At 42.9% G+C, this 16,020-nt stretch overlaps 1 non-coding gene across 1 annotated transcript; it reads left to right on the top strand.

Annotated features, from left to right (window-relative positions):
• The first annotated feature begins 10,949 nt into the window (after positions 1-10,949).
• Positions 10,950-11,208, top strand: LOC148016560 (signal recognition particle RNA). Its single transcript, XR_015688210.1, has one exon.
• Positions 11,209-16,020: the final 4,812 nt, after the last annotated feature.

The raw sequence follows: 16,020 nt of genomic DNA, 5'->3' as shown, positions 1-16,020 counted from the left end.
GAGCCTCTCCCAATGGTAGCTCTTCCTAACTGCATTAAGAGTTTTTGCATAGCCAGGATGTCCTGCAAAGGGGGAATCATGAGCTTCCCATAATATCTTCTGCTTAAGTGACTGGCTTGTTGGTATACATAGCCTTGTTCTGTAGTAGACAAGTCCATTATCAATGGAAAATTCCCGATACTTAGCTTGTGACTTCAGATTCTGCTCCTTGGTAGATATTTCTTTTATCATGGTTTGGTAGGCCAAATCATGGCATGCTTCCTCTCTAGCTAGTTCGAGTATAGGGTTGCTTGGCATAGATACCTTTGTAGCTAGAGATCTGGCCGTTGATGGATTCTGCAAGATTAGGGAATTTAGGAATGCCTTGCGACTGAGTGCATCGGCAACTACATTCTCTTTCCCTGGTCGATACTTGATTTCAAAATCATATTCCTCCAATACTTCAATCCATCGACGTTGCCTCATGTTGAGCTCGTTCTGGGTAAAAATCCATTTGAGACTCTTATGATCGGTTACTAGAGTAAACCTGTTACCCAACAGGTAGTGTCTCCAAAGCTTTAGAGCATGGATGACAGCTAATAACTCCAGATCATGCGTGGCATAATTCTTTTCATGACTCTTCAATTTCCTTGAAGAATATGCTACTGGATGACCTTCCTGCATGAGTACACACCCCAAGGCAAGAATGCTGGCATCAGTTACTACCTCGAACTCCTTATTGAGGTCAGGAAGTTTCAGAATAGGTGCTGATATCAAACATTGCTTCAATTGATCGAAGCTATTTTGCTCGGGAGTTGACCATGTAATAGAAGTCTGCTTCTTTAGTAAGTCGGTAAGGGGTGCTGCAATCAAAGCATAGTTTTTGATAAGGACCCTATACCATCCTGTCAAGCCAAGAAAACTGCGTATTTCTTTGACGGATACTGGTATTGGCCATTCAAGCACATCTCTGACTTTGGCTGGATCTACTGATATTCCTTCTGATGATACTATGAATCCTAGATATTCAATCTGACGTTTGAAAAATGCACACTTCTTCATTTTTGCATATAGCTTATGAGACCTCATTGTCTCAAGGACAGTCCGAAGTTGAGATTCATGATCTTCTTCCTGTTTAGAATAGACTAAAGTGTCATCGAAGAAGACAAGCACGAAATCATCAAGATATGGTCTAAAAATATCCTGCATTAATCTATTGAAGGTGGCAGGTGCATTTGTAAGCCCGAATGACATAACCAAGAACTCAAAGTGCCCATATCTTGTATTGAAGGCCGTTTTTGGAATATCTTCATCCTTGATCCTGATTTGATAGTAACCTGACCTGAGATCAATTTTGGAGAAGATCTTTGTGCCTTGAAGACGATCAAGAAGCTCATCTATTCTAGGAATAGGATACTTATTCTTGACTGTTGATTGATTCAACCCACGGTAATCAATACATAGTCGAAGTGTCCCATCTTTCTTTTTCTGGAATAGTACTGGAGCTCCCCATGGAGAGTTGCTAGGCCGGATGTAACCCTGATCTAACAGTTGCTTGAGTTGTTCCTTCAACTCAATAGCTTCTGGTATGGACATTCTATAAGGTCTCTTTGCAATTGGCGCAGCTCCAGGCATTAGCCTTATTTCATGATCAACTTCTCTTGGAGGTGGAAGTTCAGTTAATTCCTCAGGGAATACGTCAGCGTATTCCTTTAGCCAAGAGGGTCCCTCATGAAACTCTTGCCTTTGATCTAGTTTGTTGAGTTTGATCAGGTAAACATGTAATCCTTTTCTAACTCCTTTTATGATCCGCGATACTTTGGCTAACTGGATTCTTGGCACTCCTGCCTCACCTTGAGTTGTAACAAACTCTCTTTCAGAGTTTCGAAAGGAAACTTGACCCTTTCCACAGTGGATGTGAGCGTCATTAGGCTTAAGCCAATCCATCCCGAGTAGACACTCATGGATACCTAAATTCATGACTCTGAATTTGACTGAGGTTTTCTTTCCTCCCAGATAGAACTCCTCCTTAGCAGTTTGCCTGGTACAAGTTACCTCGCGACCGTTTGCCAATTCCACAAGTAGGGTAGGAGCTTCTACTGTGGCTATCCCTAATCTTTTAGCACACGCTGGTGAGATAAAGGAATGTGTACTGCCACAATCAATCAGGGTTTTGAAACCTTTACCTTGATAGCCCGACGGTGTTTGAATCACCGAGAACTGGCGATTTGGCCCCTTCTTGTGTAAAGCGGCATGGACTGTCGCTCTTTCGAACTCTGCTTCCATAGTTGGATCTTCCTCTTCTTCTGCTTCACATCTTTGCCTATTGGTAATGCAGGCAGTTCTTCCTCTTCCACGGGTGGCGGCTCCTTGACCGCGGCCTACACCTTGACGGTGTCCCTCGCTGAGCTTGGGACATTGCCTTTTGAAGTGACCGAGTTCATTGCAGTGGAAACATCGGAGGTTTCGGCCATTACTGTGAGTAGGAACAAAGTTATTGACGTTATTTGTCCTTGCCTTCTTCCTTTGCTCCTGATTGTGGCCTTGAACTCTCTTAACTTGGGGTCTGAATGCCCCTCTGTTCGGGTCGCTATAAGACCAATTTTTGTTACCCCTCGGTCTAGCTTGCACTTCCTGAATTATAGGTGCCGCTCGAATGAGTGCATCCTGAAGATCTGATGGTCGCATAGATTCGAGACGGGTATTTACAGGTGGATTTAAGCCCGCGCAAAATTTGGACACCTGCTGTGTCGTGTCCATTTGTGGTGCATACTTTAAGAGTGAGACAAATTTAGAGTAGTAAGCGTCAAGGGTGAGTCCTAACTGTTTTAACTCATAGAACTCATTCATCTTCTGTGTGCGATATGCAGGCGGCAAATATCTCCCCTGCACGGCTTGCTTTAACTTCTCCCAGGTAACGGACCCCTCTGAAGTCCCTTGATCCCTGCACCATTGTTTCCACCATAGTCTAGCTTCACCGGTGAGTTTTAACTTGGCGAGCATGGCCTGATTGGTAGGTGCAGTACCAGCTGCTTCGAAGTAATCCTCCATAGATTCAATCCAAATTTCAGCATCAGACTGGACGAATCTGCCTTTCCCGTCAAACTCGGGTGGCTTTATCTGTTTGAGGAGGAACTTCTTCTCCTGGATCACATCCGTACTTGATGTAGGGGGCGAGTTTGGAACTTGTACCTGGGGTTGTGCCTGAGTAAAAATTTTCTTAACATTATTGTATGATAATTGACATTAACTTATCTTTAGTTCGGATATCTCGTAAGACATGAAGCTACTTAACTTTTCGTAACAACCCTGATGCACAATCGGATATTGATAAAAGAAGTCCTTATTTATATTTACATGGGCGTAGCCTTATACAACATCTCGTGTGATGATAATCCAATCCTTACATTTAGTTTGGGGAGAACAACATTGTATTGGATTTGTCTACAGGAACTGTGTAATAGTAGGGTTTTGGGTCATGAATCTTTAGGAATCGATAATTCATCGGAAGTTCAGGATATCCTTTCCGTTGGAATCCATACTTCTCATGGCGGCCCAACACCTTAATCCTGTCGGCTGGGATTACACGGGTTACTTCCTCATATACATATGAGTTCAATTCAACCCTCCGACCTTGAATATGCAAAGTCGAATTTACGTGAGCTTCCACAAAAATGAACAGCTTCACGACTTTCAAATCTTCCAACCACTTGATCCTCTTTAGGTTGGTTTGTAGATAAGCGAACCGGTGGGCAGCTATGTAGTAGATTCCTGAAGACCCAGTCCATCTTCGTTCTATATATAAAGGTGATGGATTATAAATCTGCTCCAGGATGTTCATCATTTCAATTCTCTGCCTATAATGCGGAGAATGCATTGCAGTCATAAACATGATCCGGAACACCAAAAACTTGTTCCACGCTTCATAGTTCTGAAAGACAATATTGTATATGAGGAAATGTTTGGACAGTAACAATTTCTTTACTTCATTTTTATTGAGATCTCATCAAAACGATTCCATTGTTGGTCGGCTCTGATACCAACTGTAACGTGTCCACTAGAATCATTTAGGACACGTCTTAGCAGTCCATCGGGAAGGATGTCTAGAAAACTCCGCCCGGCACTCCCATGGAATGTTACGGGTTTTGCAATCTAGGTCTTCCCGCGTCTGCCACGTAGCGGAAGTATCCTGGCCGTTTCCCACTTAGGATCGACCGGAATTAGGGTTTTTCTTGTTTGGTCATTAGCTAACAGCAACTAGCGTCAGACCCGAGCGAGCTACTTTACGCAGAAATGCCAGGTCCGAAGCGGATTCATGCTGCACTTGGTTCAAGGAGAATGGGAAACGAGAGGGATGCAAGGCTCAACCTCTCTGCCGTAAAGCATAGTCCCATTCCGTTCCCCTAAAACAGCGTAAATCGGTAGGATGTAACTCTAGGTCATCGTTCTCATTATTAGCTTTGATGATGATGATCATCCCGCTATTCGTCGAGTGATTTTTGAGAAAAGTTCCCGGCTAACCGGGACCACCCATCCATAGGACGGACCCATGGTCCAACCTCCGCACTTTCCTCGGTTTGTTTTAGTTATGTAATTACCTAACACATTAATTTAACATATAACAAACAGCTTCCTTGATTAATCCCGTTAAGCACTGGTTCCTTCACGTAATCTTATCACGTGACATAGAAAAACAATATCAAACAACTTTTTTATTATCATATCATCATTTTATCTTTGAAATACAGAGGTTCCGCCCGTAGGCTTGTTCATAATCCGCCCGAAGGCTATCAGTGATCCGCTAGGGATCACTATTCCAAGCTTCAGCCCGTAGACTAGTATGCGGGCCTCGAGATCCAATCCCGAGTCACGTTAGCCTCTTGTGCAGGACCCGGAAGGCGAGGGATTTACGGCCAGAGCCCCCCCTGGCACCCAAGCGTCCTCCTGCTCCAAGTAGAGCTCAACGGAAAGACCTCACGCGGCGGGTTCGGTCCACGTTCCCGGCGCGGTCAACAACCCCCTTGGTTAGGGTCAGGCAGGCAGTCGGGGGTAACTGAGCTGCCACTCCCTTTAGGCCTTCAACCTGAAGCATTTATATATCTTTCATCCTTTAATTCCTTGAACAAACAATGCAAATAGTGCTTTCTAAACTGTTACAAGCACAATCAATTCCAGTGGTCGTTTAGTTGGCAAACTGTTAAGGAGTGACTCCTTCTCTCCGAATGCATCCCGCATTCGATCCGGAATCAATTGCAACTTGGCAAGATTCCTATCGTCCTTGGGTTAGGGTCATACCCAACTTAACCAATACCTTAGGTTTTATTAATAGTAGATCCCGGCGACCATGTCGCTTTAATTTATTGACTAATCATTTGCGCCGAGCAATTACTTAACTTCCCTTAACTAGGCAATTTTTCCCTAATGAGGGCGATGTAACAGGATGACTACCCATCCCTTTTCAAGTTAACTTGCGCAAGAACCTGCCAACCTCATTCCAAGGAATGGCAAAACTTTCTTACGATCAAACCACAAGGCTATGCGACGTTGCAACTAGTTGCACAAGTGTCGCCTCCATTCCAAGAGATCATTTCACTTATTGAATGGCATTTTCTGGTCACAGAATTATCTTCAGACGAGAAGCAGGGTTTAGGGTGTCTTTTTACCCGTCCCATCCCTAATTTCACTAGATCGACAACGTTTAGTCCTAGGGTTCCAACTCAATTCGAGTTTCATCATTTTGAGCGTTTGGTCCTTAAGGTAGGAACCCTAGATTATTGTTTGCATGAGCATCCAATTAACTCAACATTTTGGGAATGTGGTTAGGACTATTGGGCATGAAGGTTTCGACTTAGCGACAATTGGAAAACTTGGCCGAATCCTTAACGTGCTAATCCCTAGTTAGTGTTTGGGGTATCTATCGTATTGACTGAACCATGCCCATACGAATCCTTTGCGGCTAGGTGATTTGGGTAATTCACTATGCTTGTCCCGCGACAAGGATGAATCCTTCCCTAGAGACAATAAACTAGATCTAAAGAAGAAAAATGGTTTCGACTACCACAATACATGTAAACATGCGACTCACTCTATCTTTTATTGGTAAAGTAAAAATACATGATAAGCTGGATACCAACTTTCTTAGGACCTACTAGGACTTACTTCAAACAATCATGACTACTACCTTGTTATCTACACTTTAGAATCTCATGCTTTGTTTAAATTCTGCAACCTTTCCCAAATGCAACACTTGATGAATCAATTTTATGCACGATGAAAGTGCAACATGCAACCCTTTCATAACTACAACGTAGTTAAATGAGGTTATTGTAGAGTTAGTGTTGGTATATTCTTTCTTGCAAGCACATGCCACATGCCAATCCATAGATTCATTTTTGATACACCACCATTACTTTTCGGATAACCTCCTACGGGTGTTAACAACTTTTTCCCATGAACCATTACAATAAAGATTTTTCCTAAATTGCATCATAAGCTTATTCTTTCCATGTCTAGTCAAAAATACACTTAATAACTTCAGCCTTATAATGATAGGCGGTAGGTGTTCTAGGCTCGTCACTTTGAATTGCATGATAAGGCAACATAATACTAAGGTCGTAAGATGGATAGACAACTCACATTCATCATATTGAAAAATGCTAATAACTCCATTTCATGTCATGAGATAATTCTAGTAATCGATCAAATAGACAAATTTTCCTCAATTTCCTTTTAATTCGGCTTGGTAAATTTGAACATGCATAGGTGCTTTCTATTCCGTGAGAGTTATCATACCTAATGCATTACTTTTGTGTAAAATCAAAAATCATAAAAAAAACCTGGGTCTGTGGGCTCGGGGAGATGTCCACTTGAATGCTAGGAGATGAACCTCCCGCAGGCATGCCTTGTGACTTCTTCGGAGCCATCATTGAGGACTTGATCTCTGCGGATTCCCTCGCTTCTACGCGTTCTCTAAACAGCCTCAAGATGTGCCTTCTCCCTCGTACATCGGAGGTTCCTTCACCGACTTTCGGATCTTTAAAAGGCCGGGGCTTGTGAGGATTTGGGCTTATGGGATTTGGAGCTTTGCTTGGGGGGGATGGGGCTTTTATGAAAAAGACTTGTGGGAATGGGGGCTTTACAAGGAAGTACTTAAACACCCGGGGTGGCCACGCGGAAACAAGCCTTAAGGGAACCCCGTAATGGAAGCTTCCAAGGAAGCTTCTATACCTCAGAAGATTACGTGGAAGAAGGAGGGAATTTGCAAATTAACGTCGGGGGGACAATTCTTTTGATGAGGAGGATCTTCATGGTGGCAGCGCGGCTATATTGGCCGCCTGGCGGCGATCTTGACGCTCCGCCCACACGCGAATGCTGTCCCCCTTGGACCTCAGCACCTCACGGCCTCAGGCCCATGCTGCGCCGAGTAGCAGCAGCAACGCCAGCACCGTCAGTACTACGCCTCCTCTCCTTCTCTTCACGATATTAAACCCTTGATTACTAACAAGACGATCAGCCTACTCGATCCCGTCCTCCCAATGTTCGATGATGGGCAGCAGTATATCCCCCTCTCCTCCCTTCAGAGGGAGTATATATAGGCAAAAAGGGGGGGGGAGAGAAGGGCTCCCCCACATGGCCCTTGCATGGGTTCCCCCTTCTCCATGGAGTCCACGACTCCCTCAAGTCCCATCTCTCCCACACTCCCTTTTCTCCAGTCGTGCATCGGCTGGGGAAAAAGGGATAAAATAAAAAAAATTTGCCTTAATAATAACTATTTTGCCCCTCCCAAGAGGGTGTTTACGCGGGAACTTCGGTTTTGAACCTTGGCTTGCTTTGCCAATGCGAATGGTCTCGATTTCTCACGTGCAGGTTACACATTAAACTGCCGGTAAATCCAATATGTGGGATAACCTTTGCACAAGGTTTACGCAGTGTGCGGGAAGTCAATATTCACGGGTGGGAATATTACAGTGCCAGACTCTATGGGCACCGTCCATTAGCTTTATTTCCTATTTTTGTAGAAAGCAAACTCAAAAGCTAAAAGCTTGTCATATTTTTGTAAATTGGGCTATTATTGAGCATGAAGATGGAAATATACATAAAATACATGCTTTGTGATTCGCTCACACAAGGCATGGGGGGAGATTGAACCCAATTGGTCTCTTGCTTCTTGTCGTTCATGCTTTTACATTGTTTTTTGTGCAAAAAGGTAGAGTTCATTGTTCTTGGGGACCTTCCGGGATTCACTACGTGAGCATACAGCGACCGATCTGCGCACCAAGTAGTCATGTGATGGTAGCATAGTTTAGCATAAAGCATTGATAATACTTGATATAGCTCATGAAGCACTGTCCCCCCTTTGGATTGGTATGTGGAGCGAGGTTCATGATAACCTTAGTTTTAGCAGAGTTAGTAGCAATTCTATTCTTAGACATGACATAGCCCAAGCTTATTCTATGGTTGACCCACAACTAGAACTTGAGAGGGGATTCAAGGAGAGGTTATAATACTTGCATCTTTGAAAGACTAGGTGAAGCTTGTGAAGATGTTATGCCTAGTTAGAGTGGACACATAAGTCCTCGACAAATGCCTACACACTGCGACAACGCTCTTCAAGTAGATTGTGTGAACTTGAGGAGGGTCACAATGTGAACTCAAGTTCAGTCAAGGTATAAACTTGGAGTGTAGGTAGATGAGTTTGCAGATAGTGAATGACTCATTATTACTTGTGATGGAGTCTATCTTAGCCAACGTAGATCTATGCAAATGAGGGATTAAATTTTTTTAAAAATCATTTATTTTTTTAAAATATTATATAATTTTTAATTTTTGCCTCTTTCGACTCCTAAGTCCGTAAGGCTACCATTTTTTGTACCATTCTATAAGCTCGCAAGGCTACCTTGAGTTTAGGATATGGTCATTTTGTATACCATTCTATAAGCTCAGAATGCTAGCATGCGTTTATTATCTAAATTTTTTTGAGAGGAAGAGAGTAGATTAGTTCGGATATTCATCAGTGTTTTACTTGTTAATTATACTTGGCCATTTTCTTGTGGGTAATATGGGGCTGATCTCCTATGAATGACTAAGAACATTGAGAGTAGATTTTCTACAACTTTGTTAATGGCCAAGAAATAAAGCGTCAATAGCAACAAGAGCTATCAAGTGATGCATCCCATGGCACAAGGTTTATTTAAAAGGTACAGTAATGCTTGATAGTCAACAAAGAAGGTGAAGGGTGTAGCAAGGAGATAATGCTGAAATCTTTTTGCAGCATAAAACATCACTAATCCTTGTCTTTTGGTGGTGGAATAGTTCATTTCCACCTAGATGAGCTGGTGACTAGCAAAGTTCACATGGAAATCCATGATATGCTCATGAGGTTTTCATAACACTCCATTTTAGAGGCATTGATTTATACATGGAATGTTATGGGCCAATCTAGGGCTCTTAGGATAGGAGCAATCATGAGAGTCCTTTTTAATGCTTTGTAGGAAGCTTAGCATTCCTTAGTCTAGGCCCATGTAATTAGTAGATTGTAGAGTAGTCATGTGATGTTAGCATAGTTTAGCATAAAGCATCGATAATACTTGATATAGCTCAGGAAGCACTGTACCCCCTTTGGATTGGTATGTGGGGCGAGGTTCATGATAACCTTGGTTTTAGCGGAGTTAGTAGCAATTCTATTCTTAGACATGACATAGCCCAAGCTTAGAACTTGAGAGGGGATTCAAGGAGAGGTTATACTACTTGCATCTTTGAAAGACTAGGTGAAGCTTGTGAAGATGTTATGCCTAGTTAGAGTGGACACACAAGTCCTCGACAAATACCTTGAGCTACTTCCATAGCATGCATGTCCTTAAAGATAGTGCTCATGACCCTCTGGAGGGTTGCTAGTGCATTAGTCAATCTGAAAGGCGAGACAATATAAGTGAATATACCCCCCCCCCCCCCCCCCAAATTGGTGGGAAAGGTAGTTTTTTGGTCTTTCATCCTGGTGGACTTGCACTCGATTATATCTTGCAATCCCGTCTAAGAAGCTATAAGTTTCTTTCCTACTACTTACTTGATTATGTGGTCAATGTATGGTAGCGGATAGTGATCTCCCTTGGTTGTGGCATTTAATTTCTTGTAATTGATGCGTATGCAAATTTTCCAGTTCTTTTTTGGTATCATGATGATTGATGATACCTAGTCTATATGCTCGATTTTGTAGATGAATCTCGCTTTTAGCAACTTATTGATCTCCTCCATGACATGATGAGAATATCGATGATTCATTGGATAGGCTCACTGTTGATTAGCTTTTGGTACCATCCCTTAGAGGAATCTTGTGGGTGAGAACTTGCAAGGAAATACCCTTAAGGTTGAGGCAAAAACATCTCTGTATTCCTCCAACAAGTTAAGCAATTGTTCCTTATCCTCCATAGTAAGGTCCTCAATAATGTAAATGGGCTTAAGGGATTTCCCAACATGGAGATAACCGGGGAATAATATGTGGACTAGTATGCTGAGCACAGTACTAGTGTTCATGCACCAAAGCTCATACAACTAGCGCTGTGTAGTGTTCATAACGATTCTAGCATCCATGCATAAGTATGTGTCATATATAACTTCGAAGTAGAGCTGTTTTTAATACTCTGCATATACCGTACGTCGAAAAGGAAAAGGCCGTCCAAAATCCAAGGGAACGATCTTCTAATGCATTCTTCCTGAGTTAGCCTGGATCTTTGCTGAAGCTCCGGATTTCAAAGGAGGCAGGACGGCGGCTCTAGAGTGTGAGAGTCTAGAGAACTCGAAAGCGTCAACACATGATCGAGGTCACTGTGTGTGGAGGTGTGTCACTCGGGACTCTGGATCGGGGCGCGGGCAAGAGGGCTTTCACCTCCCACATGCGAAGCTTGGCACGACAGGTACGGTTTACATTGCGGCAGCCGGCGGCCTTCAATGCTCTCGTTCCTGGGTGTATTATGACGCCTGTAACCCGAGGAGGGGGGAATGTACGGTTGGGCGGATGTCGACGGCTGGTATGTTGTACTGGGACGCGAGGCCGTTCTTGAATGCGGCCCTTCGCAGCGGCGCCCGTTTCCAAGTCTCGAGTGGACGAGATCGTAGCCGCCCGGAGGGAACTGGCATCTCTCCGTCCTTGAAGGAGGGGGGACCGCGTGAGGCCGGAAACGGAGCAACGCTACCCCTCGCTCTAGACGGTGGAGGGATAACGCCACCTTTGTCTGCGGGCCAACCTTCGGCCTCCTCTCAGTCCCCGGCGACAAACCCTCAAAATTTTGCGGATCTCGATAGACACCAATAATTAGTTTTCTTGGCACCCAAATAGATGGCACATGTGGTGGACGTGGACCCGCAGTCCCGTCATCTTCTTTGTTGTCACCAGAATCGGCTACCACGAGCTTATCTCGAGTGACCGCGACCAAAACCAGATATGCTGGCAGAAGGAACACCACTCATGTTGTAAGGTTCAGAGCTGGAGACATTGAAAACCTTCGGCCTCCTCTCAGTCCCCGGCGACAAACCCTCAAAATTTTGCGGATCTCGATAGACACCAATAATTAGTTTTCTTGGCACCCAAATAGATGGCACATGTGGTGGACGTGGACCCGCAGTCCCGTCATCTTCTTTGTTGTCACCAGAATCGGCTACCACGAGCTTATCTCGAGTGACCGCGACCAAAACCAGATATGCTGGCAGAAGGAACACCACTCATGTTGTAAGGTTCAGAGCTGGAGACATTGAAAACCTTCGGCCTCCTCTCAGTCCCCGGCGACAAACCCTCAAAATTTTGCGGATCTCGATAGACACCAATAATTAGTTTTCTTGGCACCCAAATAGATGGCACATGTGGTGGACGTGGACCCGCAGTCCCGTCATCTTCTTTGTTGTCACCAGAATCGGCTACCACGAGCTTATCTCGAGTGACCGCGACCAAAACCAGATATGCTGGCAGAAGGAACACCACTCATGTTGTAAGGTTCAGAGCTGGAGACATTGAAGGATTCTAAGGGGCGGTACTTAGAGGCCGTCTATAAGCCGCGGCCTAACAAAAGGTGGAGGCAAGAGAGCCCGACAATGACGATATTTGTCATGCTTCATCTCCTTATAAGTCCTCATCCATACCCAAAGTGAAGGCTACTGAATGTTATAATAAATCGGTTCCATCGCCAATGCCTTGATGAACCTAGTTCCATCATCAACTACTAAAGGAGGTCCCAATCCTCTTGAAAACTTCTATAGGATATTGGCCTCAGGAAACAACCATGTTTGCATTGGATTAATTGTCCATTCCGATTGCATAACTTGTACCTCATCCTAAGTTCACTCTACGTAACTTTTTGTCAGCTTTGTGTCCTATTGGGCCTGCATCATTCGGATATCTAAGGTAGACGGGCGATCTCATTACACTAGAGTAGACTTGTTGGGATCCTTGGAAGTGGTCTCCTTATCGTTAAAGGACTCGGGTGGCTTCTGTTGGTGCTACTCCTTGACATCATCTTGTTGAGTGCAAGTCTTCTCCTATTGGGGGAAACTTGTAGGTGTGAGCTCTAAAGTGAAAAGTGTAAGGGGAGCAACATGCATCATGGTAGGGAAGCGTATCCTACACGATTTCAGGAGTTTCATCCCACAAAGATTTTATCTTAGCTTCAAAATTGGCATGGTAGCAGAGCACATCATTCTACAAGATTGTGCCCACTCGTTCAAAGCCGCATTCTACTATTCCAACACCTAACAGTATTCCTTCAACAGCTCCAAGGTAGGATGCTGAGATGAACCACCTGGTTGTAATATGAATACATCCTCCATCTTTCCGAAGCCAATACGATATGTTCATCACTATCCGTAGTGACATTCTCCTCTGCCAACTTCTCGCTCTATGACTTGTCCTCCCACTTGATAGCTAAGTCCTTGATTGGTAGCATAGGGGGTAGAGTTGAAGGTGCAGCGCGAACTCGCAAGCTTTGTGTGCACATTCATCTAGTATTGTTGCACGTGGATAGGAATTGAATCTCATTGTAAAGATATTCGATGTTGATAAAATCAAGAAGCCACTAATGAAACTACTTCCCAACGCTCCATAGCATTAGCTGGAGTTGGGTTGGAAGGATCTGCTATTTTACATGGTAGATCACGATCTACTTACTTATCAATATATCATTTCCCAAATTGTAAGAGATCACTATAAATCACAATTTCATTGGTTACTAGGAGCGGTGGGGAAGGAATCTTAGTTAGAGAAAATTTGATCTTATCTTGATGCCATCAGATGGCCTACATGCCCATTGTGACTAACTCGAGCTTTCCAGAGCTGCCAAGGGTAGCCTAAAAGAAGGTAGCAATCTTCTCCCTCCGTTACCATATTTAACATCATAAAGGATACTAGAAAATAAATAATGGCTACTTCTATCACCAAAGAGAGAAGTACACCCAAGGGTCATACCTATTGCATGCTATGGATTTGCTATATGGATCAAAACCAAGGTTTTGGCTCCCATGCATGAGGCCAAACTCGTGACAACTGGCGATAATATTGACTCTCAAGCCACTATCTAGTAAAATATTTTTGATAATCTGACCTTGAGATTGAACAAAGGTAACTAGAGTAGTTAAGTCAAACAACGATGGTCATGTGCCTTCTATACCACATCTTCTGTTGTTGTTGCTATTGAGGTCTCCACCTTTGACATTAAAGGGGCCAAAGTCATAGGTTAAAGAATTTAGTGTAAGTGGTCATAGGTTAAAGAAGGTTGATATAGTAAGGTGGTAGGATGGCATTTCCTTTTGCTGGTGCATCTTGCATATGAACTTCTAGATTAGGTATCTCTACTGAAGCCTATGGTGTTACATTCTTTGTCTCTGTGCACATTGGAACCTTTTCCAAAACTGACCCAAGTCCAACATCACCACTAGTTTTATTGTTGACCACTTTTGTAGGCTAATGTCGAATGGCTTCTTGCATGGCCTAGAGAACTCTAGTAGGATTTCTACTAGTTCTTTCTTCACTCTCTTCCTAGATTTGGTAATAACATTGACTGTGGGGTCGGGTAACTCCTCAATTTCAACCACCTTCACCGAATGCATAGGAGCCTTGCCTTTATCACCCCATTGCTTTTGGAAATCCATGCCACCAATGTCCTTCTTGCTGCATACAAAAGAAGTAGGTTTTGTTCTAGGATCAATGAGGTTCTCAACTACCTCTTCGTTAATCTCTATCTCCTCCCGTAGTCTAATTGAAGGCTAATCTTATTGATCATATGGAATTGTGGGTGCAACCACCAGAAATGTCCTTGATGAGTTCCAATATGTGATGCCATTCACCCTAGTTCCTTGTTAGTTACCTCCCTAAGCCAGTTGGTTGCATGCATATATGCACACCTCTATATCATGAGTGGAAGCCTTGCAAATGCCATGACATCATTACTTTACTGCACATACCACTAGTAGATATTTGGAGTTAGTACACTTAGAGCATTAAAGGGTCTTGTTAGTAGATTTGCAAGCATCTTTTGAGCATTTTTGGCATCTTCTCGTTCTTGGATATTTGTATTGCTCTATCCAAACTGTTATCCTAAAACTGATCATTTTTTCAAAGAGACGGAGAGAAAATGACACAGTGTGGAGCTGTCAATAGAGAGGGCCAAGAACCCTCATAGTCTCCCATTATTCCATATCACTCAGTGTAACACGTTGTTTCATACCTAATTTATCTATTAATATTCGTTTGCATTGAAGAAAAGTAGATATATATATATAACTTGATTGAAATAATTTAGAGATTTCAAAGGCCAAGTAATTATAGAAAAAAACAGAGCACAAAACATTTCAAACACACATACACCGAAAGATATATAACCAATTTAGTCTATATGAGAGTCCACCCACATGGCCATAACATTGTGTACCTCAATGTTATCATCCCCTATAATGATTAGATCATCTACATAGATCACTAGTATCACAAGACTTCTAGATAGATCACTAGTATCACAAGACTTGCATTTGTTTTGTTAGGAAACAGATTATGATAAGCCTTTCCAACTACAAATCCAAGGCTCTACAAGTAAGTACTAATCCATGCATGCCAAGTTCTTGGACCATATTTCAGCCCATAAAGTGCCTTTTTCAGTTTGCATACATAGTACGGATATTGAGGGTGTGGACATTCCCTTCTTGCTGATCCGTAAACACCTCTTCTGCCAGGCCTCCATTAAAAAAATGCATTCTTAACATCCATTTGGTGTAATTTCCAGCCCTTTGTTGCAGCCAATGCAATAACTATTGTGATGGTTGCCATTTTGACAATGGGGCTAAATGTCTCTTCATGATCTAGGGCATATTGTTGTGATATCCTTTTGCCACTAGCCTAGCTTTATACCCTTCAATGGTGGCATCTGACTTATACTTAACGTTATAGACCCATTTATAACCTATTGACTTCTTACCATCATGTAGTGCTACTAATTCCCAAGTCTATTTTGAATTGGTGCATTCATATCCTCATCCATTATCTTATATCACCAATTTTTGTCCACAACAACCTCACTGAATGTAGTAGGCTATCAATGTTCCATGAATGTTGTCATATATGCATAATGCATTGTTGAAAATCCACTATATATAAGCATGCCAGTAGGGTATCTCACCCTCTTTGATGTTTTGAACAGAGGTGGACTATTTGACTCCCCTCTCTCCTCATGAGGAAGGACATATATATTCTCCTTAACGTCAAGGTATAAATGGATGAAATTCCAAATTCACTATCCAAGATGTTAGCTGAGTCATATCTTGAAGTCAACATCCTAGTAGCATCATCAAGAACATTCTCTTTGCCTTTGCCTTTTGCTTCACTTCTCTCCCTCATTGACATAGCACTATCAGTGGATGGTGATGCATGACTGTGTAATCTACCACTCCAAGGAGAAACACTTGAAGATATGTCACTTGTAGGTCCAAACATATTAGTACTATGATGTTGAATAGCAATAGATACATGACTTGAAGACTGATCATAGGGAACAATAGCAAAGGAACCTT

This window comes from Lygodium microphyllum, chromosome 23 (assembly GCF_053477565.2).
Source record: "Lygodium microphyllum isolate KBCC chromosome 23, Lygodium_microphyllum_v1.1.10, whole genome shotgun sequence".
In the NCBI taxonomy this organism is placed as follows: Eukaryota; Viridiplantae; Streptophyta; class Polypodiopsida; order Schizaeales; family Lygodiaceae; genus Lygodium; species Lygodium microphyllum.
This window is presented reverse-complemented; position numbering and strand designations above follow the sequence as displayed.